We start from the raw sequence: 22,249 nt of genomic DNA, 5'->3' as shown, positions 1-22,249 counted from the left end.
AGTGGGATAATTGCAGCCTCGGTGCAGCTAGTCATGGCAGGGCTGCTTCGTTAACAAGGCTGTGTTGTTAACTCCCAACAAGAAGGACCCCATGGGATCATGCCTCCATGTGAGGGAGATAAAAATTGTGGGGAATGGCAGGGTGTGAGTGGGGCTGCTCTAGATCCTAAGAGTGAGGAGTTGCACTAGTAAAATAATTCCATTGCTGCAATGTGATGCAAAGCTATGCCAAGTGTTTTGATAGGTTCTATGTATATCAGGGAGCAAAAAAGGCTGAGGCCATCTGTCTTGCCGTTCAGTGAGATCACTGTTTAGATGTCAGAGTGGCTTAAGATCATATTTGAAAAGTTTAGGAGTCTAGAATTAAAGTGCTGTAACGTTTGACATTTAGGATCCAGTTTTCTGGAATAGGATCCAGAAGTTGAATTGCTCCTCACATGATGCCTGAGGAGCACTGGTGTCTCCAAGCTGCTGCCCAAACAGCAAGAATATGCAGTTACAGACACTGGGAAAACACTGGTGACAGTAGTATGAGTAGAGTCAAATCCCTCCAAATGCCTCACTCCAGATAACAGGGAAAAGGCAAGAAAAATATTGTACTGACTTGACCTGGTACCTGAGTTGATTATCTCCAAGTGAGGTCTCACCACAGTCTGCATTGGGCTGACATGGGGTTGTACACAGGCCATGAGTGAAGATAGACACATACACAACTTGCAGTCTCCTGTATTTTGTCACATAAAAGCCTGAGGATTAACTGTAGTCAGAGATGGAAAAGCTCCCTTAGCTGCTGAACCCCAGCCCCCTGCAGTATGGGATTATCCTCTTGGATAGCTCAGTCAACAGGGGAAACAGAAAACCAAATGAAATTAGATATTTGGCTTCACAGAGTTCAGTTTGGAAGCTTCACTTTTATGAACATCTGGTAATGTTGCCTCCCACTCATAAATGTCAAATGCAAGACCCTCCGTGTCCCTTTGGTCAAGATCTTCCCCTTCTGCTGCAGTACTTTATCCAGGGAGGAATTTAGAACATTTCCTCCTTCCCAGCAGGTTGGAAAGTAGAGGCCTTAAGGTAAAAAAAATTGTTTCCTACTGCTTTATTTTTACTTTCTGATCAGAAGGGAACATTTTATATCTTCTCATTCATTAAAAATCCTCACACATTTTCCTGGTCTTTGTGTCAAAACCAGTAAGCAACTGTAGGTCAGCGCTTTTAATTAATTATATAACAATCATTTATTTAACTGTAGGTTTTTGAAAGATCTTAATCTGGAAGGTCAGCTGGGGTGTGGCCTGTGGACCAATTTCCCACAGAGGAGACAGGGATATCTGTTTTGACAGTGACTATGCTGACATAACTGCAGCAGGTCCAGTGCCAGGCCTTGATAGACACATAAACCCAGACACCACAGCTGGGGACATGGGAGCACACAAGGACCCTGAGCATGAGATGAGCTCTGGACCACATCTCTAATTTGGCCTCCCAAAGAGAGTAAGTTAACTAGGATTTAGTTCCTGTGGTGGGCAATCGGATGTTCCAGGTGAAATTATTGCTGATCTTCAGTACAATGAAAAATTTGACAACTGTAGTCACATGGATCATATTTAAAACAGAGGATGGGCTTGAATACTTAGTCTACAATGGATGAAGCTTAAGTAGTTGTAAACCATTTCCAACCTCAGGGTAGCCTCTCCTCCCACTATGCTTTGTTCTGCCCACATATACATAAGATCAGCAAGATTTCCATGTCAGAACAGGAGCAGCAAAGAGTATGTGCCCCTTGTTCTCTTGTTGGGATAGACAGTTGACCTCAGCCCCAAATTCACTGAAATCAATGTTAATTGCCTTCCATAGGTGTTGATTTAAAAGTGATTAAAAAATAAAATATTGATTGGAAAAAAATAAAAAAGCCTCCATTGACTTCTCCTCGAAGGTAAAGAGCAATAAAACCATGTCAATGTGAACAGACACAGATTTCCTAGCTTGATGGAAGTACAAAGATTCCAGGATTGCTCTTCCCAAAGGGGTTTTCCTTCCTTTCTCACCATGATCAGTCATCCTCTAAGATCCTAATTAACTGTCTTGTGAGGTCCCTAATGGAGTGGGAAGAGAAGAAAGAAATCCATGTGACTAGACTCTGCATAAGGGTTTACCTTCACATTTGACATTTCTCCTGTTACACCAGATACCTGGGTAGTGCTTCTGGTTGCTCCCTGGAGGTTTTACATTAATGGTGGTGTGGGCCTCCACTGGAGGAGCACAACTTCCATTAATGAGCTCCTGTGTTTGAAAAAGGAAGACATTCCAAAGGATAAAATGTTAACTTTCCTACTAATACATTCATGTACATAGCCCACGTGAAATGACTACAAATCCTTTCATCCAAAATCAGCATCCTTTGCATTTTTAATTTTATCACTTGTCTTAAAAATTGCATTCAGTGCTCCAAGCCCAGAAGGTGTAGTATTTAATTAGAGACTGCCCTTGACTTAAAAAAACTTATAGACTAAATTCAGATGCAGTGTAATATAAGAAAACCACTAGAGGGGTCTAATAAGAAAACCTTGCTGAAATTCTATAACTTAAAAAACTGTGGAGCAGTTTCTGTGTTCCTTATTTCTGTCTTCATGAGGAAGGCTCTTCAGAATCACACTAGCCAATGTTCATAAAATCATAGGATATTCTGAGTTTGAAGGAACCCACAAGGATCATCTAGACAGGCATTTGCTTTGGTTAAACTTCGTATGAAGATGATGATTGCCCAGCCCCCCAGTTTGTCAGAGTCTCTTTCCAGGACCTTTCTGCCTTCATTGTCACTACTCTTTTCCTCTTCATGTTGCTTGTATCTGTCTAAAAATTGTCATAGGTATGCTCCTTCTGCATCTTTCTGTCAAACAGTATACAACCCTGGCTGAATTCCCCCTCACAAGTATATACTAAACAATTTAAGTGAAATTTCTCACTTTTTGTTGTATTTTTCTTACAAAAACATGGACCAGAACACACAAATGAATGTTGATAAATTTTAATGGAAAATATTAAAATTTTAGATAAATATTTCAGCAGAGTTTAGTGTTTAAATTTACAGAGCTCTGTAAAGATATTTTATTCATCAATTCAACAGTTCTTTTCTTGACCTTTCTTAGCGACTTCAAGAAACTTCATTTAGTCTTTTCCCAGAATAACCCATCCCAGGACTGCAACAGGGAATAGAGTTCAGCCCTGCTCATCACATTCATCTTAACTATAGAGCTGTGTTCTGCCATGGAGCATTTATAAATCTGTTTCCATGGGTTTATTCATCCTCCAACTACACCATGGCACCACTAGGTGACAAAAAACCCTCTGTGAATATTTTAATGGTGGCCAGTACAGCCCATGACACAGCTTCAAAAACCATCATGTCAGCAATACCGATTTCTTCAAGGCATTTTTGCCAAATAAAATCTTAAATGACAAAAGCAAATTTGTAGTTCTGGTGTAGTTCATGTGTTTTCATGCCTGCATCTATGTGCCTTCAGCCTTCTGATTTATTTTGTTACCTCTTTGGGATCTGGACCCTCTATTTATTTCCTTCCACAGCACAGTCATGACCAAGTCCAGGATGCTTAAGCACATACGAGTATTTAACTAAAAACAGCAGAGAAATTGCCCATGTTCCTGAGACATTCTAAAAGACAATAGGATATTCTCAAATTTCTCATGGCAGCCAGTGAAAAATCAGGTTGTTAAAATGTACTATGAAAGACACCCTTTGAAATACAGTTAGAAGTTGCCTAACAGTCATCTACCCCCTCCAAATGCCTATGACAAAATACTAGTAATGACATAAATGTTAAAGGTTATAAATGTATCTTTATGTAAGCCTTCATTATGTAATTATTGATCAACATCCACAGGGACAAAATAATTTTTGTACAGGGGCTGGTGTGAGACAACATTGAGATGTGACAATCTCCACTTGATGTTGCTTCCTTGCCACCAAAAAGTCTGCCCCTAAAAGGTTTATCCTTCTGCACAGCATGGTGCACCCATAATACCTCAGCCTTCAAGACTTAGGTACATATTCCTATTAAGCAAGTCAAAGCTGTGTCAGTTTAAGATCACAATCTGCTAATGGAAAGACATGGTATTGATCAGAACTGACAATATTTTTATGGAATATATTTTTCGTAAAATCATAAGCAATTTTCTAGTATCATTTTGATAAAATTTATACTATTTAGATTTCCTTTCCAAACTATAAGTCAGCAGGTAATTATTTATCTAGGCTGATTCAGGATGTGGGAAAATGATAATATAAAATACTAGACTTTCACTGGAAGGGAAATGGCATGCTCACACTCTCAGGAGTAGCTCAAGTTCCTGGGCTAAAGAAGTTCCATTAAATACAAATAAACAATTGAGTATTTGAAGATTTGTTATTAATTTTTTATTTGAGTCGGACCTTACACTGGGCTCTTGCAGCTAAGAGCTGTACACATACCCAACAGCTTGTGATCAAAGGATAAGCTAAAAAACAGCACATGAATACAGATAGAGTGAAAGATGGAGGCAGTGAAAGTTACAGAACTAGACATAGTAGGTGACTTTGTGCCATTTCAGTGTCAGATTCTTTAAAAAGTATTTCTATGATTATTTTTATGATTTCTATGATTATTTTGATGCAAGGTAACAAGGTCCCTTTTCTCTCTTCTTCTCCCAGTATTGATTTGTAAGACCTGTGTCTTTCTACTTCTAGTCCCAGCAGAAGCCAGACCATGAAGACCTGCAGAGAGAAATTTAGAATAGTATCAGTTTTATTACTTCCATAAAACAATCAAAACTAGAGAGAATTCTGTGGGAAGATTTGGTCTCCTGGAACTCTTCCTGTCAGAGCTGATCTGGCCATACAGTTTAAACAAAATCTGCAAGATCATATCCTCAGCCACACAAGAGCACCAGGCTGGAGAATGGGTGATCGAATGCATGGACAGCTCCTGTTGGGTAAATACTAAGTGATTATGACTCTTCAACCCAGAGAATAGACAGTAATGATAGAACTCTGTAAAATCTTAAACAATGAAGGGAAAGTGCCTCTTACAGAACAGGATGTAATGTAAAAGTATTAGGAAGCAAGTCCAGAGACAGCTCTTCATACAACACACTGGTAAGCTGTAGGACTGCTCCCTACAGGATGTGGGGGATCTAGGTTTAGGAAGGAACTGGACCACTTAATGAAGGAAAAATCCATAGAGGGCTATTAAATACAAAAAAATATGTCTGGTTTAGAACATCACAAAATTACAAATTATTGGCAGCTGGGACTCTTTTCTGGGAAAGTATCCCTGAATGCTTTCCCTAACTCTTCCATGGGGATCTGCAGCGGAGCTAAACTGACCTTTGATGTGAGATAGTGTAGTTACTCTTTTGTACTTACATCACAGGATTACTTTAGACCTAAAGGAAAAAGTGCCCAGCTTGTACAATTGTAAAACTGTGCATTTCAGGATTTGTCTCCTGCTTCAGAAAGCAAGTCAAGCCTCTAAGGCAGCTTCCCACATACATTTAGCTCCAATGAAATGAATGCCAAGCTTAAGGCCCACACTTAAGCTAAACTGGAACACAAGCTGCAGGCTCAAAGACACAGGAGGAAGAGTCTGTGATGGGAACTCCCCACATTCTAAGTGTGGATGCTTCCAAGAGTCTGTTGATACAACTACATAAAAATTAAAGTATGATTGAGAATTTTACTTTTAAAGACCTTGCTTCAGCCCTGCATATTTGTTTTGAAACTTAGAAGGCTGTTTTGAACAATGAACCTGGAAGATAATGTGGTTAATAGCTGAGTTATAGCAATGTCCCAGGCTGAACTTCCCAGGTGACAAAGCATCAGCGGGTTTCTCTTTAACTGAAAACTCAACCATGAAACCCAGAGCAATTCATCATCAAACAGATTTTTCACACCTGTTCGGAAAAGGCAAAAACCACCAAGGAACCATCTGGTGTCAGAAGCAGCATCTGGAGTTGTGGGGACAGCCACCACCCAACTAGGAAGCAGAGGTGTTATTTTTTCCCTAGGGTACTGACCTGTGTTCCACCACCCTTTTCTTGCATAGCTGAGAGATTAGTCTCCCTCTGCCCTCTACTATATCTACAAGGGAGAGGCCTCTGTGATGTGCAATGACCTGGTTGCAATAGTGTTATTTGAAGATGATGGCAAACAGGCAGATTGTTATAGCTGGAGTCCGAAGACAAATGTTTCCTTCCCCTTGAAGCCAGAGCTTCTTAACTTTGGGACAAGTGCAAATAAACAGATTCACCTTCGGAAAAACATATATTAACATTTTACTATTGCTTTATTTATTTTTTATTTATTTAATGTATTTCGAACAATGGAAACCTGTATTTCATATGCTTTTTAATCTCTCTTCAATTGAGACTTTGACACTTTTGATTAAATCTTTGATTGACCCAAACCTGAACCCATTTTCTCAAGCACGGAACAAGGAAATGCTTTTTTTTCTCATACATTTTAGGATGACTGGTAATTTTCTGTCATTACTGCAACATTTCTCAGCATGTGCAATCTTGCAATATCACCTCAAGCTTTTAATTCCATCCAAAAAAAAGCTTCAAGTCAGTGTAAATTATGCCAGATAATGTCTCTTTTCACACAGGATAAAAGAATAGCAAGTGCAAACAACAAGAACTTAAATTATTTATTTAGCCCTCAAAGTGTTTAAGGCTACAATGCTCATTATAATGGGATCCTGCAGATAAAATCATCACTGGATATTGAAGAAATCAATGGAAGGTATCAGATTTAGGAAAAAGTCAAGAGCAGTCAATCAGTGCTCTCAGTGCAGAGTTGCTTGGAAGGTGTGACTGTAGTTATCTAATAGTCTATCTAGTATAAAGATCATTAATTTAGGTGCCTAACCTCAATGGGAGAGCTTGAAAAAAATTCTCTGTCTTAACTCTCTGTATTGGGAGTATCAAATTTTAGGGGGTGGTTAAATAAGCTTAGGGGTTGTCCTAGAACCTTATGGAAAAAGAGATACTCTCGTTGGAATCTGCAATGTAAGATATTCTGCTGTGAAATAATAACCAAAAAATCATGCAACACTGGAGTTTCAATCCACTTGCTCTTGTTATAGATCTACCACCTCTTGTCATCAATCCAACCTTTAGTTACTTATTAATACTTCATTACTTGCCTAGATTTTATGGTCATGGGCTGTCTTATGACACCTTCTAGTTAAAGCTGGGTGGTTTCTGGAAGATTGCTAACAATTAGCACAGGAAGCAGGGCTCAACACACCAGAGAAGTTGAGGATGATATATATTGGATTGTTATGATATAATGTATTCATTTGCATATTTTGTACTTGTCAGAATAGATCAATTAATAATGATCCTGCCAGGCCTATTTACTACAGTGTCTCTGTGGAACATTATTAATGTAATTTCAGTCATTTGAATCTAAATTTTAGGCAGCCAAAATTGTGAATTTAGTCCAATGCTTTTTTATTTTCCTCCCTCTAGGTATTTTTAGAGCAAATAGTACTGCTTTTGTTGTTTCACTGGCTTTTTTAAAAGCCTTTTATTTGCATGCTGAAAAAAAAGCTCTGCTTGCATCTTTTCCCTGCAGAACCAGCCACGCCGTGTTGTAATTATAACCAAATCCCTCCCCACATCAATGTCACAATGTTTGCTTTAGCAATCTTAAGTTCAGCTGCCAGCTGTTCTGTTCTTTGGATTTTATTGCAGGAAGTATAAATTCCCCTAGGTTTGGCTGGAGGTGATTTTAGAAGCCTTCAAGTGAGGGGGAAGGGTAATGGAGGAGGGACGGGAGAGCAGGGAACAGCGTGTCTATTTTTGTTGGGGCGGGGTGACAATCAGTTAAGGACTATTAAGCTTAATGGCCTTGATGTTATAGCATTGCATCTCTTTTTACCATTTCTTAATCACTACAGAGTAATAACATCTTTAAAATTTATTGGGGCAATTAGAAGAAAGCGCAGTTCCTTTGACCCCAGCTGTTTCAAAGACTTCTAGGGTTTTCTCTTCTTTCTCTCTCTCTCTTTTTTCTTATTTAAAAAGGAAAAATAATCACTGGATTGAACTTCTTCTTAAGCAGTTTCTACCTTGAGATTTATGTCAAGTTCCAAGTTGCTGATCAGATGATAATTAAACTCAAAAAGAGAAGGAATGTATTAATGAATAACATAGCTACCTTCATGAATTTAAAATTGTGCGACGAAGATCTCACTTGGGTAAAGAAAAAGTCCCTCCAGTTCTTTGCCTGAAATTTGAGGCAAATACTTTTTGGAAGAAAGGGATGGAAATTGAGTTAACACTTCCCTTTGTTTACATTCCTGGTGGCACTTGAAGTCAAGTGATACTGAAACACAGTAACAAAGATTGCTTCTTGTCTTTTATCAGTCTAAATGCACTGCCCCATGTCCATTCATCATCTCGTTTCCTCTTTCCAGTCCAGCTTTTCTCCTCTTCAATGCATTCTCTTCCATTTTGTTAGAAATCAGTGAATTTTGTGGCTCTGAATTCCTCTCTCATTTTCTTTTCCTTCACCCTGCCATGTTCCGTGTAAAGATAATTGCCATTGTTCATTTTGTCTGTGTTACCCACCCTAAAAGATATAGTTTGCTTCCTTGCTCTGATACCAGTAGAGAAACAATTGCATCTATCATCAGGTTTGTGGTCATTTTTTATAGTTTCCATGTCAGGGAGAGGAAGAATTACACATTTGAAAAGAAGAGATGAAACTCATGGATTAGAACATTAAATACCTAAATGAGACAACTAAGTTATGAGTGCAGCCAACACTGCTTCAACTAAATAGCTATCAGAAAAAAATAATTATCTCCAGAGTACTACTCAACCCAGATAAATCTTAATCCAAGTTTTCAACTACTATCTCTTTCTACCATCGACATAAAAATTCCTACAGAAAGAAAAAAAAAAAAGAGACAGGATTTAAACTCAGATAATCCAAAGACCTGGACATGTGCCAAATTGTTGTAGTGAAAATTGTGTCAAGATGCAGGTTTTGTTCAAAGTGAAACATCCTGGATAACCTTTATGGCTTTTTCAGAACAGACAAGTGAACTTTGAGCTCCCACTTTCTGTGTAAGCATCCTAGCAGGTGGCAGGGCATCATCCCCTCTTTTGGGACATGCCTTATTTGGATAATTTTAATTAGGTCAGAGTGAGACAGACTGCACAACCCCATTAACCACACTTGGAGACCCTGTGTGTTCATTCACTCCCAGGGACCCCCCCCCAGAGTATTGCCATCAGAAGAGGTGTCCTGATGAACATCATCATTCAACCTTTTTGATGATCGAGTGATCTTGTTTTACCCTACAGTATGTTATGAAAAGAATATTCTGAAATAATATGGAAGAAAATATTAAAATAGCAGCAGTTTGCCAAACATGCTTTTTCTTTTCTATCCAGATTTGTTCTTATATTTCTGCTTTAATCACTGCCCCAGCTTTCTTCCATTGGAGTCCTAGAAGTAATATTATGGGGCTGTCATCCTTTTATGACCTTCAAGACTGAAATCATATCATGCCACATTGTTTGAGAAATGCCATGTATTTTCACAATATAGTACACATTGTATCATCTTCTAGGTTTGATAACACTGGGGCCCCATTTATTAATCACCTCCAACAAGAATCTAAGCAGTTACTTGAAATGATACCCTATATTGATTAGGTAGGTGAAAGCATGGAACATGAAGGACCAGAGCTTTTCCTATGGTCCTGTGTTGAGAGATCTAATTCAGAACTGTGAGATCAGGATTCATGTATATACATTTTAACATCTATTTATTGCCCCAAAAGTCTGAGCAGATACAGTCAGTAGTCAGCCAGTAGTTGAAGCTGGGCAAGCACTGTCTGATCACAGCTTCCTCCATTCATTTTTTTTTTTTCCATAATATACCCAGATATTGTACTACCTAATAATCCAGCTCCAATCCACAATAATAGAAATTTTAGATTAGAGAGTTAATGTCATAGCCTGGCAACAAAAATTCAAACAGGATTTTGTTCTCTTTTTCTCTTTCTTTTTAAAGGCTATAAACTCATCTCTCTCTACTGAAATCAAACTGTAGACAGAATGTCACAAATATATGAATATATCTGAAATATTTCTCTTTTTAAAAAAGAAACACTTTTTGAGCAGCAAGTTTTGAGCAGCAACATTTGACGATCTTGAGTTGCTCTAATTTCAGCTTTTTTTTCCCCTTCCTCTCAGAAGATTCACGATCTTCTGGCATAAGTCAGGGTGCTAATAAGCTAGTTACTTGTTATGGATTCAATAAGGCTGTACAAACAGACACTATAGAAATGGCATATATAGAGCTGGAAGATCAGCAGTATAAATAGCCACTCACAGTAATTATGTAGGAAGCACATAGATGTGTCCATGTGCATTTATTTATATATAATGTGAACAGTATTTTGTTATTGTTATGCTTTATTGAGCCCATTGATTACATTTACATAATGTCATTAAATATCTCTGCAGAGGCTCATCTGCATCAATACTGTTATAGCTCTAAATCACCAATGGATTTGGCTTCACAGTCACAGTAAATAGCTCCCTCTAAGACATGCTACAGAGAAACAAAACCAAACTGTGAAAAACTGCAAGGCATTACTGTCCAACTAATTTAGTAGTTTGGTTACTGCTGAGAGCTGAAGTCTGTCTAGCTGTAACAGCAAAGAAGTTAATGAGAAGGAAGGAAAAAATACTGGTTATAAACAGTCATGAAATCCTGGAAGACCAGTGGAGATCTCTGAATATTCATTCAGCAATGAATTAAAGAGAAAGAGCCTTGAAGGAAAGGGAAGACTTCCATGAGCATGGAAATGAACTAGAAAGGCCATGATATCAAAGAGTGTATAAATGGTCATTCTAAAGGTAGTAGTGAAAACTTCCGTTTATGTAATTTACCAGAATGAATGGATGTGTTAATCTCAAGACCCTGAGTGCATTCCTTTCCAGAGCTAAGGAGTTAACCAGACTGTATGTACCTTTGTTGGTAACAGGTTTTGTGAAGAAAGAAGGTACAAGGCCTGGCAGAGACACAGCTGAGATGCCACTGCAATGCAGCACAGGTGAGAGAGCCAGTGACAAATTCTAAGTTTAAATGCAAATCCCAAAGGTAGAGAAGAACATTTGGAGGTTTGTGAATTCCTAGCTCCTAAGAGGTGTGCTCAGGGCCCTGACACTAAGGGGAACATGGCATGGAGAGAAGAAAGACCTATGTGTACTCTCAGCTCTTGGTCCACACAGGGATGTTGAACTAAGCTTGTATATGGTGTTTGGTGAGCTTCACATTAGAAGTGGTAAGGCCATTCCCAGCTCTGAATCTCATTATTTTCAACATCTGAAATTGAAAAGGGTGAAAAGTGGTACTACTTCTAGAGAAGTGGTCCAAAATGTTGCAAAGGCTACAATTTTCAATGGAAATACAAAGTTAAAGTAATACAGCTTCTGTAAAATGAGTTCAATACTGGTTTCCTATACATTTGCAGAAACCAGAGCCATTTTTGTGGCAATTTGTTCAAAGGACATTCATGGTTCCTTCCTGCAGAGCATTGCTGTAAAGCTATGCAAATATCACATGAAGCAGCTGTCTGCAGCATTCTGTAGAGTGCTGGAAACTCTATTTTCTGCTCCTTGAAACTCAGAAAACATGGAAAAAAATGACCAATTGAAACCTAAACACATAAGTTAATGTGTTAGTGTAATTGTGTATGGGTTCAATAGCGTTGGGTGTATTTTATGGGGTGTAAAGGACTGTTGTTTGAAAATAAATGGTGATGTTTGTCTGACATTTCACACTGACTCTGATTTCAGTACTTTATCTTCACCAATCATGAACAATTTTATTTATGTTTTTGGACAATTCTCTTTTTTAGTAGATTCTTTTTGTGCATATGCCTGAGAGGGATTGACTTACAAGTTCCAGCAAAAAAGTTCAGTTATTTTAATGAAAAAGATTAGGGGGGAAAATATAAAGTTTTGTTACTATTGAACCACATTTTATGAAAACCATGTTTTGAAGCAAGTGTTTCAAATTTGGAGGTTTATGAACTTTATTAGGGATAGATCTCTTGCTGATGTCACGTTGGAAATCCCAGCATGAGTAGCTAAGCTATAAATAAGGGAAAAACCTTTGTTAACAGTTGCTGGACTATTCTGTTTCGGACAGATGACCTTCCAAATCCTCTCTCCTCATGGATATCATGCTAAGATGGCACAGAAAAAGCTGACTACACTTCTCCCCACAACTTGTGATCCAGACTGTGTTGGTGTGATCCTCCCTCCTCTGACCTGATACCCCAATCCTGGTGTGGTGACAGGAGGGTATCTTCCCTCACCTTCAGATGGGATAACAGCCAGACCAAACAGAGAGAAGGTAGCAACACACAGGTACAACAAATGTGTCTGCATGTCCCAAAACAACACAGGCAGTAGCTGAATTTATCTGACTAATAAATTTTGTTAGTTTCTTTGCCAGGACTTGAGCAATTTCCCCCACTGTTTCTTACTGATTTGAGGCACTGCAATGTATCAACACTTTTCTCAACTGGGAGGAAACCTGTAGTGCTGGTTTTTTTGCTGGGTAAATGACCCAGGGGACTTTGGGGTAAATGAGATGGTTAATCTTGATATTCATGCAAAGGGCAAATAGGGCTCATTTAGAGATTGTTAAGAGCAAACCTGGCAGGAAAGAAGGCTGAAACCATGAAAGATCCAATTCTTTGGTCCAGGCTCCCTTACTTTACTGTCCAGGTGAGCAGTCCATTCTGAGCACCTTGCAGTTATCTTCTGGCCTAAAACTTGTTCTTTCCTTTCATGGAAACCTTTTATGGAAAGGTGAGAAGCTGCAGAATGTGCAGACAGCTGATGTTCATCAGCTGTGTCATCTCAGTTTGGAGTGGGAGCATGAGCAAGATATGAAACCAAAACTCCTAGGAGTGATCTGAAATTGAAATTGGTTTTCAGAGACTAGGAGAGGTGGTGCATAAAAATATATCTAGGCACAAGGAGGTTGATAAATCATGATGATTATTTTCACTTTGTCTACTTGTAGAAGGAGAATAACAGCTTCTTCTCCCTGCTGAGAGAAGCAAAATTTGTAGCCTTGTTTAATTTGGCATTTAGTTTGTGTGTTCAAAGGATGTCAATCCACAACCTGGGATAGTCCTTCTCCAAAGCATCACAAAAATATTAGTCTCCCAATGTCTATGAAGAAATGGGATAAAAGCCAGAGTAGTTATATTTGGAGCAGTATTGGTAGACGGTACGCTAAACAAACATGAAAGCAGACACTTAAATTAGTGAGGTTGGAGGCTGAAAATGAAAGATGTAAATTCAATGCATATAATTGCTTTTGCATAGTAAAGAGGGCACATAAAAAATTTCTGTCATTCCCTAATTAAAGGATATTTGATAAAACGTGCATATAAGGTATAACTGAAGTTGTACATTTATCCATAATGATGACATTTCCTAACTGATGATTACTTGATCTTACCACCTTATTGCTCTTTAAAAAAAAGGCTTGGATTTAATGTATTTATGCAATCCAAAATATGCATATTCCTCTGAACCAGATAGCCTTCTGTATATAGACTGTGTATAGATATACTTGACTTATAATAAAGTAAAAAGTGTAGGTAATCAGGTATTTTAAAATATTTTAAACTATATCAAAGTAAAGCTTAAAACCCACAAAATATCATGGACAAGAAATAAAGAGACCAACAGTGTGTATGATAAAATAAAATTTTGTCTATGGAGTTCAAATGGCCGATGACTTTCAGTCAGGAAGGAAGGCAAAAGGATTTTGAATAAACAAGTTTAATTACAAATGTGATAATGGTACAGTAATACCACAGAAAAAGCAGATGGCATATTGGAATTGTTTTCTAAATTGAAGTTTGTTATCCTACTGTTTACACTGAAGGTGTCTGGTTATCAACAGGATGTGGAATCATGCTTCAAGTCAAGCATGTGTTCAAGTGTTTTTCTTCATCCTCAAGACAGTGAGAGTGTGAGCACACAGCTCCTCATCTCTCCATGGGGAACCAGTGAGCAGCACCATGCTGCTTGCAAAGGCTGCAGTTCAGCCAGGCCAAAGGAGGAAGACCAGGGATAATCACTTGGTGGGAATAATTAGTATTTAAAAAGAGAAAAAAAGAAAGCGTAGGGTTTATTTTTCTTTCCTAAAATTGGTGAAAACCAACCATGCAAAGGAAAGATATATTTAGACATACTATGGAAGTATCAGAAGTAAAATTAAGTTCTAAATCTAGTGAGACATAAAATGCAAGGCCCCTATCTGTAGAGTAAGCCCATAGTACTTCATATTAAGAAGATTATGTGGAGATTAGTTCCAGTGTAACTGCCATATTAAAATATATGGTGACAGGTGTTTCTAAATTACTGTAACAAGGTGGAACCTTCTCTCATATCCAAAAATTCTGGCAACAAAAGAAACTGGGTTTTAAGGATAAGAAGCTGCAGACAACTGGAACAAAGAGAAATCTATTGGCAACAAGTGGAAGACTCTGGTGTATATTTATCACAGAGACTTGAGTGTTTTCCTTAAACTTGGCCATGTACTGTCAAAAGAATAAAAAGAAAAAGGAATTCTACTGAAAAATTCCCCCCTACTCAGTTGAAAGTTCTCCTAGCAGCACATTTCCAACCAGCTTTCCTGAGACTGTTTAACATTTCTGTGATGTCTGGTGAGCAGTCACAAACAAAAAAAAGGACGAGAAGCCTCAGATGTGAGCTCTACATTAAGTTTAAGAATTTTGATCAGAATGCAACAGCTGAAATCCAACTCTAGACATAAACAGTATCCAATGAGTGGCAAAACTCCGTGCCTGACTTACTGTGTCACTGGACTACTGCCCTTAAGTAATTTATAAGTCACTGGCCCATAAAGGAGTGACTTGTGCGATATTTTTCCCACATGGAAGGATGGGTCCACCTCTAAGTGGCTCAATCCAGAGTGAGCTCTGGAATCCTCATTCTTAAACCTATGAGACAGAACATACGGTTCTTTGGAGACCCCCTCTGATTCAGGAAAAAAAAAAAAAGAAACAGCAGAACTGGTTAGGGTTATTTTTGTTGACTTCCAACTAAATTGATCACTTTAAGTGTTACAGTGTGAATCAGAACCAACCACTACAGCAAATGAGGGGAGGAAATGGACAGTTAAGGTGGTTTATCCCTAAGGCCCCATCTTGATATAGTAATGGATTAATGAGAAAGGGGAACCAAAGGTGGAGTCAAAATTACTCATAGACAATCCATTTCACCTCGATCACACATTTGCCTGAACTCTGAGACTATGGGCAAAAAGGCTTTCATCCCTCTAAGATACAGGTATTTAAGGTCTCCTTCAGTATATTAACATATGCTTAGCAAATACAGCTTAGTTTAGGGGTCTAGAGCAAGGGCCTTTGCCCATCTGAGCTACCTGCTTGACTCCTGCTAAAGCTCAGTAAGGTGTAATCACTAAGAGCCAGTGGAGGCTGACTGGAACTCATTTGATCTCACAGCACTTATTTAAACTGAGATAGTTTCATACATTTCAGTGGCAGGCTCTTTACTGACTATAATGCCACCCAGGATGATTTTCTTAGCTGTGAATACCTAAATTGTAGGCATTCTGACTTAAGGGAATCCCACAATGTCATTTTTTCTTTCTACACAGGTATGCAGGCCTCTTGACTTTCCTGTTGTGGAGCATGACTCAGGCCACGTGCCAGTTTACAAGGCAATGAAAGAGGAACTGGCTGTTCCCTGCATTGCTGTGTCCTTCTTGCAGGGATGCTCTGCATCTCCTCCTCCCCCAGGCTGTATTGATCCTGGGACGAGTCCTTAAGCTTGGCCTTGCTGAACTTTTTTTTTTTCCCCAGGCTGAGAGGAGTATCCCACTTCAATGGAATATTTCTTAAGTATAGACTACAAATGTTGTTTTCAGTCCAGAGTAGATATGTTCATGTGACTCTCAAAAATTCTGCAAAGTGCTGGTAGTTCAGAACTTCTTTGTAGGAGATGAGTTTATAAATGTTCTTGAGCATTTTTCCAGCTGTCCAATATCCAACAGAGGTATCTCCTCCCACCTTCATAGTACAATGACATGGAAATTGAAGACCTTTACTGTAGAATGAAGCATTTCAGGAAAGGTCCCCCTGAGTTTTCATGCTGCTCCAGTAGTAGTAACCATCACACTCTTTAGACAATAGCTGAAAGAAAGTTATTTCAGCAGAGTTTGACTCTAGCACAGACACAGGTGCCTGGTCTGGAGGTATTTACCAGGGCACAGCCCAAATTAGCCCAGGCTGATGGAGCTTTGCTGAGGCCAGCAGAGGCATTGGATTTAGACTGCTTGAGGGTCTGCCTCACTAGTTTTACTACACTTTAAACATTTGTGTTTACACATGTGTATTCTTTTGATTTTTAACACTTTTTGGCATTGCTAACCTCCTGCAGATGAATAGTTAATTACCCTCCCCCCTGTGCACTTAATAGTATAAGTGGCATTTGCAGGGTTTTTAAGAGCATGTGCCAAGCAAAAGAACTTTCAGCAACCACAAGAAAGTGAGTTCTTATGATCCCCTGGCTGGAAGTGTATGCAGGACCCTTGAGTGGTGGCACTGCAGTCTGCAAATCCTGGCACCGTTTGGTTTTGCATGTGCCGAGGAATGCCTGCCCTCCCTCTGCATTCAATTTCCCTGTCTCCAGCTTTATTTAGTTAGATGTTTCTCTTGTGCATCCAGTAAAACTCGACCACAAGAATGAGTAGTTGCTGTTTATAAAATCAGCACATTGCTATGTAATCCAGATGACAGGAGAAGTGTGAAATGCTGTTAAATACTCGACTATAACCACAGCTCAGTTAGATCTAGACAGTTAAAGTGCACTGGCGTCTAGGTTTCCTGAAGGGTTGACTCTAGAAGTGGGAGGCCCACTTCACTTTCAGGGTGTAGGAAACAGAACAGCTTTCACTGAAGTGTACACGCTTATTCTGACTTTTTCCTGGTATAAATGAAGGAGCAATGCTGCCAGTGTTACAGAAAATATGAGATACATCCATAATTACTCTTAAAATATTAACCTTCTGGGAAACTCTAGAATATTTACATTCACTTAGAGAATGATCACACTGATAAAATGGCAGTTTTGTTAACAGTAAGGTTTTGACAAAAATCTTTCATCTCCTTACTCTAATGGGAAAAAATAACAACTAAGGAGTTCTGGACACTGGGTTTAGGGTCTGGCATTCTGGCATTAGGAACACCAGTTGCTAAATGTGCAAGTATCTTCTTGTTCACAAATGATTTTTTTAAGTGCTATTAGTGCGGACTGGAAGAAATTTTGGTTTTTCTTTACAAATGTGATTCCTTATGATGCCTTATAGGCTAGCCAGTATGTTTGCCTCTGTATCCAAGTAAGATATTTAAGGCTGAAAATAAACCAGAATTGCTGAAGGAAGACACCTCCCTGCTCCAATTCTATTGTCTGCCCACTGACCCCGGCAAAATATATAGGGAGGAGAGGTGAAGCAGATGGGTGACAACCCTCTGTCATTCTCTGTTTTCCCCTAAATTGAGTCCCACACTACTTGGTGGAAAGTACAACCTGCCATGACCCACTATTGATGTCAACAACCCCAATAAACTTACACTTACCAACGTTGCAATGTGTTAATGTGAGTAAGATGAGGGGGTTCCTATGGACTCCACACCCAGTCATATTTTCATTACTGGCAATGTATTATTGAAAGCAAGAAGAGATGAATGTAAAACATCTACATTTCTTTGTAAAAACATAGAAATACTGCTAGCTTGAACCTCACTCCTAGAAGCACATGGTAAAGAAATACCTCCCCCAGGTTCACTTCAGAAGTGGTGTTTCTGTAGCTATAGGAACAGGAATTCTGTATAAAACAAAGAAATACTTTATAAATGAGAATGACCGTAGGATTTGGGGGAAAAAATCCAAACACAAGGTGATACTCAGACATTATCTCATTTCCCTGTCCAAAGATGTGAATTTCCTAAAAGAAAAAAACCCAGTCACTTCCTTTTTTTGTCTCTGCCAATTCATCTCATGGTTTTGGAGGTGGATCTCAGCATGGTTCAAGTATACAGAGTCTGTCTTCAGTCTCTAAAATTGTTTCTTGCATCACTGTAAAAAACAGTTGCACTGAGTTTAGTTTTACTGATACTGATTGAATTATTACCTGGATTTACTCAATTTTGTTGCAGTCATCTGTAACAAGAAACATCTTTGATGCTGCCTCCTGCTGCCCAACCATCTTTAGAAAATCCCATTACAAAACTCTCAGGGGGTGATGTGTCAAAAGCATAATTTGTCACAGAGTTGGTTCCTACAACAAGATGTGAATTCTGGCTTCTCTTTTACCTTGCCTTGCTTAGTCCTGCTACCTCCCAGCTCTGAGTTTCTGTCTGTTCTGGGGGCTCCTCAGGTTATCAGTCAAGGTAAAAGAGAGGTAAATTTCATCTCTTAGCTGCAATTTCTGCTGTCCCCATGTGGAGTGACAAACAACTCATTCCAATGTGCAGCTGCTGTCCATTGCTCCCTCTCTCCCTCACAGGATTGTGGCAAACTCAGCATTTTATGCATTACAAGGACATAGAGTTAAGTCCAGAAAAATCCTATTTGAAAGGTACTATTCCCAAGATCATGCAGTGGGATTACAATTTTTATCTGTCCACAGCAGCCATTTCCTATGGAATAGTTAATGTTCAATATTAAATTCCACACCAAACAAATATAGGACAATGCTGGGCTTTTTTACTTAAAAAGCTAGCAAACTTTATCTGCTCAGATGCAGCAGTGAGGGGAGAGCAGACACTGGTGCTCATGAGCACCAGGAGTGTGAAAAGGTGTGTGAGCTGCCCACTCTCTCTTGCTTTCTCCAACTTTCATCCAGGGAAAATTTTTCCTTGTATATATGGCAGCCTCTTCTTTCCTTCTGAGGGCTGAAAATGGTCTACTTCAAGATTGTCTGTGATCTACCAAAAAGTTTAACAAAGTGAGGTGCTTCATGTAGCAGTGGACAAGGACTGCATATTTCTGAAACTGGTCAGTACCTGCTTTAATGATCTCCCAGAAGCTGCTGCAGATTGTATTTGATCTGTTTACTATCTTTCCATGATTCTTTTTCCAGTTATGCTCACAAGGAGCTCATCTCCCTCTCCCTCTCCCTCTCCCTTTCCCTCTCCCTCTCCAGGATAGATACCCAACTACTCCCATCCTTTGCCCTAGCAGCAGTCCCCCTGCCACACTCTTGTTTCCAGGAAGTGCTTTTAGAGACAGAAGGGATCAAATGTTATCTCAAATTTAATTTTTGGATAAGTGCATTATCAGGGCATGCATCATGATCAGGGATTACTTTCATTAAAATGTAAAAAATAAAAAAAAATTAAAAAAAGTCTCAGAAGAACATTCTGATGTTCAATTCCCCCAGCAAATTATGACTTAATATTTCAAGTAAATGAGTAGATCAAATTAATGAAACAGGCCTTTGAAAGGTAGGAAATTAGGGACCTGCATGAATTTGTGTCACAGGCTCCATTTTATGAGCTACATTTTACCATTCACAGTACAAAATGAAAGAGCTCTGTTTTATCAGTTGCTCATATCCAGCTGCTATGAAAATAATATGTTTGATATAATTCATTTGACATTTGATGGGTTTAAGGTTCCTCTGACAAGATATAATCAACTCATTATGGAGAAACAGAAACCTTCCTTGTTACAAATAAATTATTCCTAGTCATGATTGAATTACTGTGTGTTCAATGAAAATGGGATGGAGGGGTTTCCAGTAGAGGTGGATATTTTATCATCAGGCCTGTGTGATAAAAGCCAACTCAAGCTACTTTATGTTTTCTCTCTTCAGTGCTCTGATTAATGAGCGGCATTACTTTTTCAAACCAACAAATTAGGTCTTTCCTCTCCATTTTTTCACATTAAAGCTGTTAGATCAAAGTATAAAAACTGTGTCTTTCTTTTTTATGCACAAAGCCTGGATAAACAGCTTGAACAGAGTGTTCTTTTACATTATTTTGTTAGTTTATTTTTAAAAATCTCAACGGTGTTTGTGAAGCAAAGCTAGCTTTATGGGTGGGGTGTGAACTGTCTGTTTTAAGTCAGAACATGTGATTAATTGAATTTTGGTCTTAACATCAAATATGTTGCACGCTGTGTTCTGCACCATTACGTTGTAGGAACAGGAGAAAGTTGTATCGTTTTGCTGGAATTAATTAATTAAAAATGCATCTCTAGAGGCAGCTGAGGCAATGCAGCCATCCAGGACTACAGAGCTGAACATGTTTGGGACTGAAGGAACGGCACAGTGTGCACCAGTCTGTGAGATCAGCTTCCATGATTTCAAAGGAATTTGCACATGCGAAATCTTTTTACAGTTTTTATGGCCTGTAAAATCCATCAAAATAATGTTACTTGGTGGAAACATAAAAACAGCAATGAAAATAAATCTGGGATGACAAGTTTGGGGAGCAGATCAACATGTGAGGTGGAACCCTGCAAACACCACCAGAAGACCAGGTTGCCTGCTTCAAAATCTTCTGATTATAACTGTGCTTCTAAGATACTAGAACAAAAAACACTAGAGCCATTTTGAAGCAAAGGCACATAAATTACCCAGCAGCTACTGAATGTTTCTCTAGACTTCCAGAAATATTGCCTCTCATGGGAGCCACTTATTTTTTCTGCATATCTAAAGCATAAAAAAGGTTTCATATACAGTTAAAAGGAAGAAGAACAGACCTGAGAACTATGCACCATTTCCCCTGTTCTTTCTTGTTCATCTTCGGCAGGAAAGAAAGAAAAAACCCTATTTCTTTGCTCTTTGCCATTATTATAGCATAAAATGTATGATATGTGTGTGGCTTCATAGCTCATAAAAAATTTTTCCTGTACTGTGCTTAATTAATATTACCACATTGGGTCATCCAAAGTCCAAAAAGATCTGAACAAACTGAAAATGAACAACTGACGCCACTAATGCTGTAGAAAACTAGAATGATGCAATATGCATAAAGCCACTCTAAGTCTCACTAATTCCACATGTGCCAGTCCTGACTCTGCTCTGTATTGCCAGTTACAAGCAGTGAAATTCACCATGACACAGAGGGATTTAAAAATTAACCTCCAGCTATTCCTCTAAGTACCATTCACTAGAACGTGATGATCGCTCACGGGAAAGTTTGCAAGGTCTTGCAAAGTGCCTATTGAGACTGAATGGTAAAGCAATATACTCTCAGGAGTCCCTGCTGCTTTTCAAAGTGCAGCTCTATAACCCTTGCCAAAAGTCAGAATAATCTCATGTTGCCATACTTTTAACTCTCTTAGGTGGCTTTGAAAGCCGTAGCATACAAGGTTTCCATCATGCTGACAGGTTTGAGTCTGCAGTTTCTTCTTGAGGGCTGGAATTCTTTGTAATTTTTCAACTCTATTGCTCAAAGTAACTTTGACATCTTTCATTTGGTCTTTGTTTCCTTCTGCATTTTGTCCCTTTTTTCCTGGAGCTGTGAATCACATTTCTCACCTATTTACAAATATTTTATAAGGGGTTTTCCTTGCCATGGGTCAGCTGACCATGCTTGCTTTTCAGAGGGATGTGAAAAAAGAGATAGAAGAGACCTACATACATAATTAATATACAGATAATTTATAGCACTGGTTTCCCCATTTAGACAAAATTAGATAACTTTATGGGAAAATGCATGACTGCAGTTTATGGAGAGCAGAGACTTTAATATTTGTGCAGCTAGCCAAGATTTCTTCAGTTCATGCTTTTGTTTCTGCTATTGTTTGCAACCACACATGACAATTGTGTCTCTCTCACTGAGTTAATTACATGTGATAATTATTTTCTGGAATTCAAGCTCCTCTGAAACATTAAAGTTTCTTGGCTGTCATGCAGCTGTACTGTTCACACATGTACATAGGCAGAGGATATGAGCTATAATAAAGGTGTTTTAACTAAGACTATACAAGTGGAAATCTGCATTTTTAGAGTGGGCATTTCAGTCTTATACACTATCAAGTAGCCATAATTTAGTTTGCAGCCATAGCCTTTGTCAGTGAAATTAAAGCAGTTCCTGTGCAGCTGGGAGAGGATTTGAGAGCAAGATCTCTGTGG

General features: G+C 38.7%; 1 long non-coding RNA gene across 2 annotated transcripts in view; it reads left to right on the top strand.

The window, feature by feature from the left end:
- LOC132337971 (uncharacterized) overlaps positions 1 to 22,249 on the top strand; it is a 29,262-nt gene that overhangs the window by 4,875 nt on the left and 2,138 nt on the right. The window contains exons 2-4 of one of the 2 annotated variants that reach the window (XR_009489327.1): positions 11,070 to 11,138; positions 12,239 to 12,459; positions 15,761 to 21,950. This is a non-coding gene — a long non-coding RNA (uncharacterized LOC132337971). Of the gene's footprint in view, positions 1 to 11,069; positions 11,139 to 12,238; positions 12,460 to 15,760; positions 21,951 to 22,249 lie in introns of those variants that run through there. The other variant, XR_009489328.1, reaches the window with a different exon arrangement.

Source organism: Haemorhous mexicanus, chromosome 1 (assembly GCF_027477595.1).
Source record: "Haemorhous mexicanus isolate bHaeMex1 chromosome 1, bHaeMex1.pri, whole genome shotgun sequence".
Classification (NCBI taxonomy): Eukaryota; Metazoa; Chordata; class Aves; order Passeriformes; family Fringillidae; genus Haemorhous; species Haemorhous mexicanus.
The sequence above is the reverse complement of the archived record's forward strand: the minus strand, read 5'-3'. Positions and strand labels throughout refer to the sequence as shown.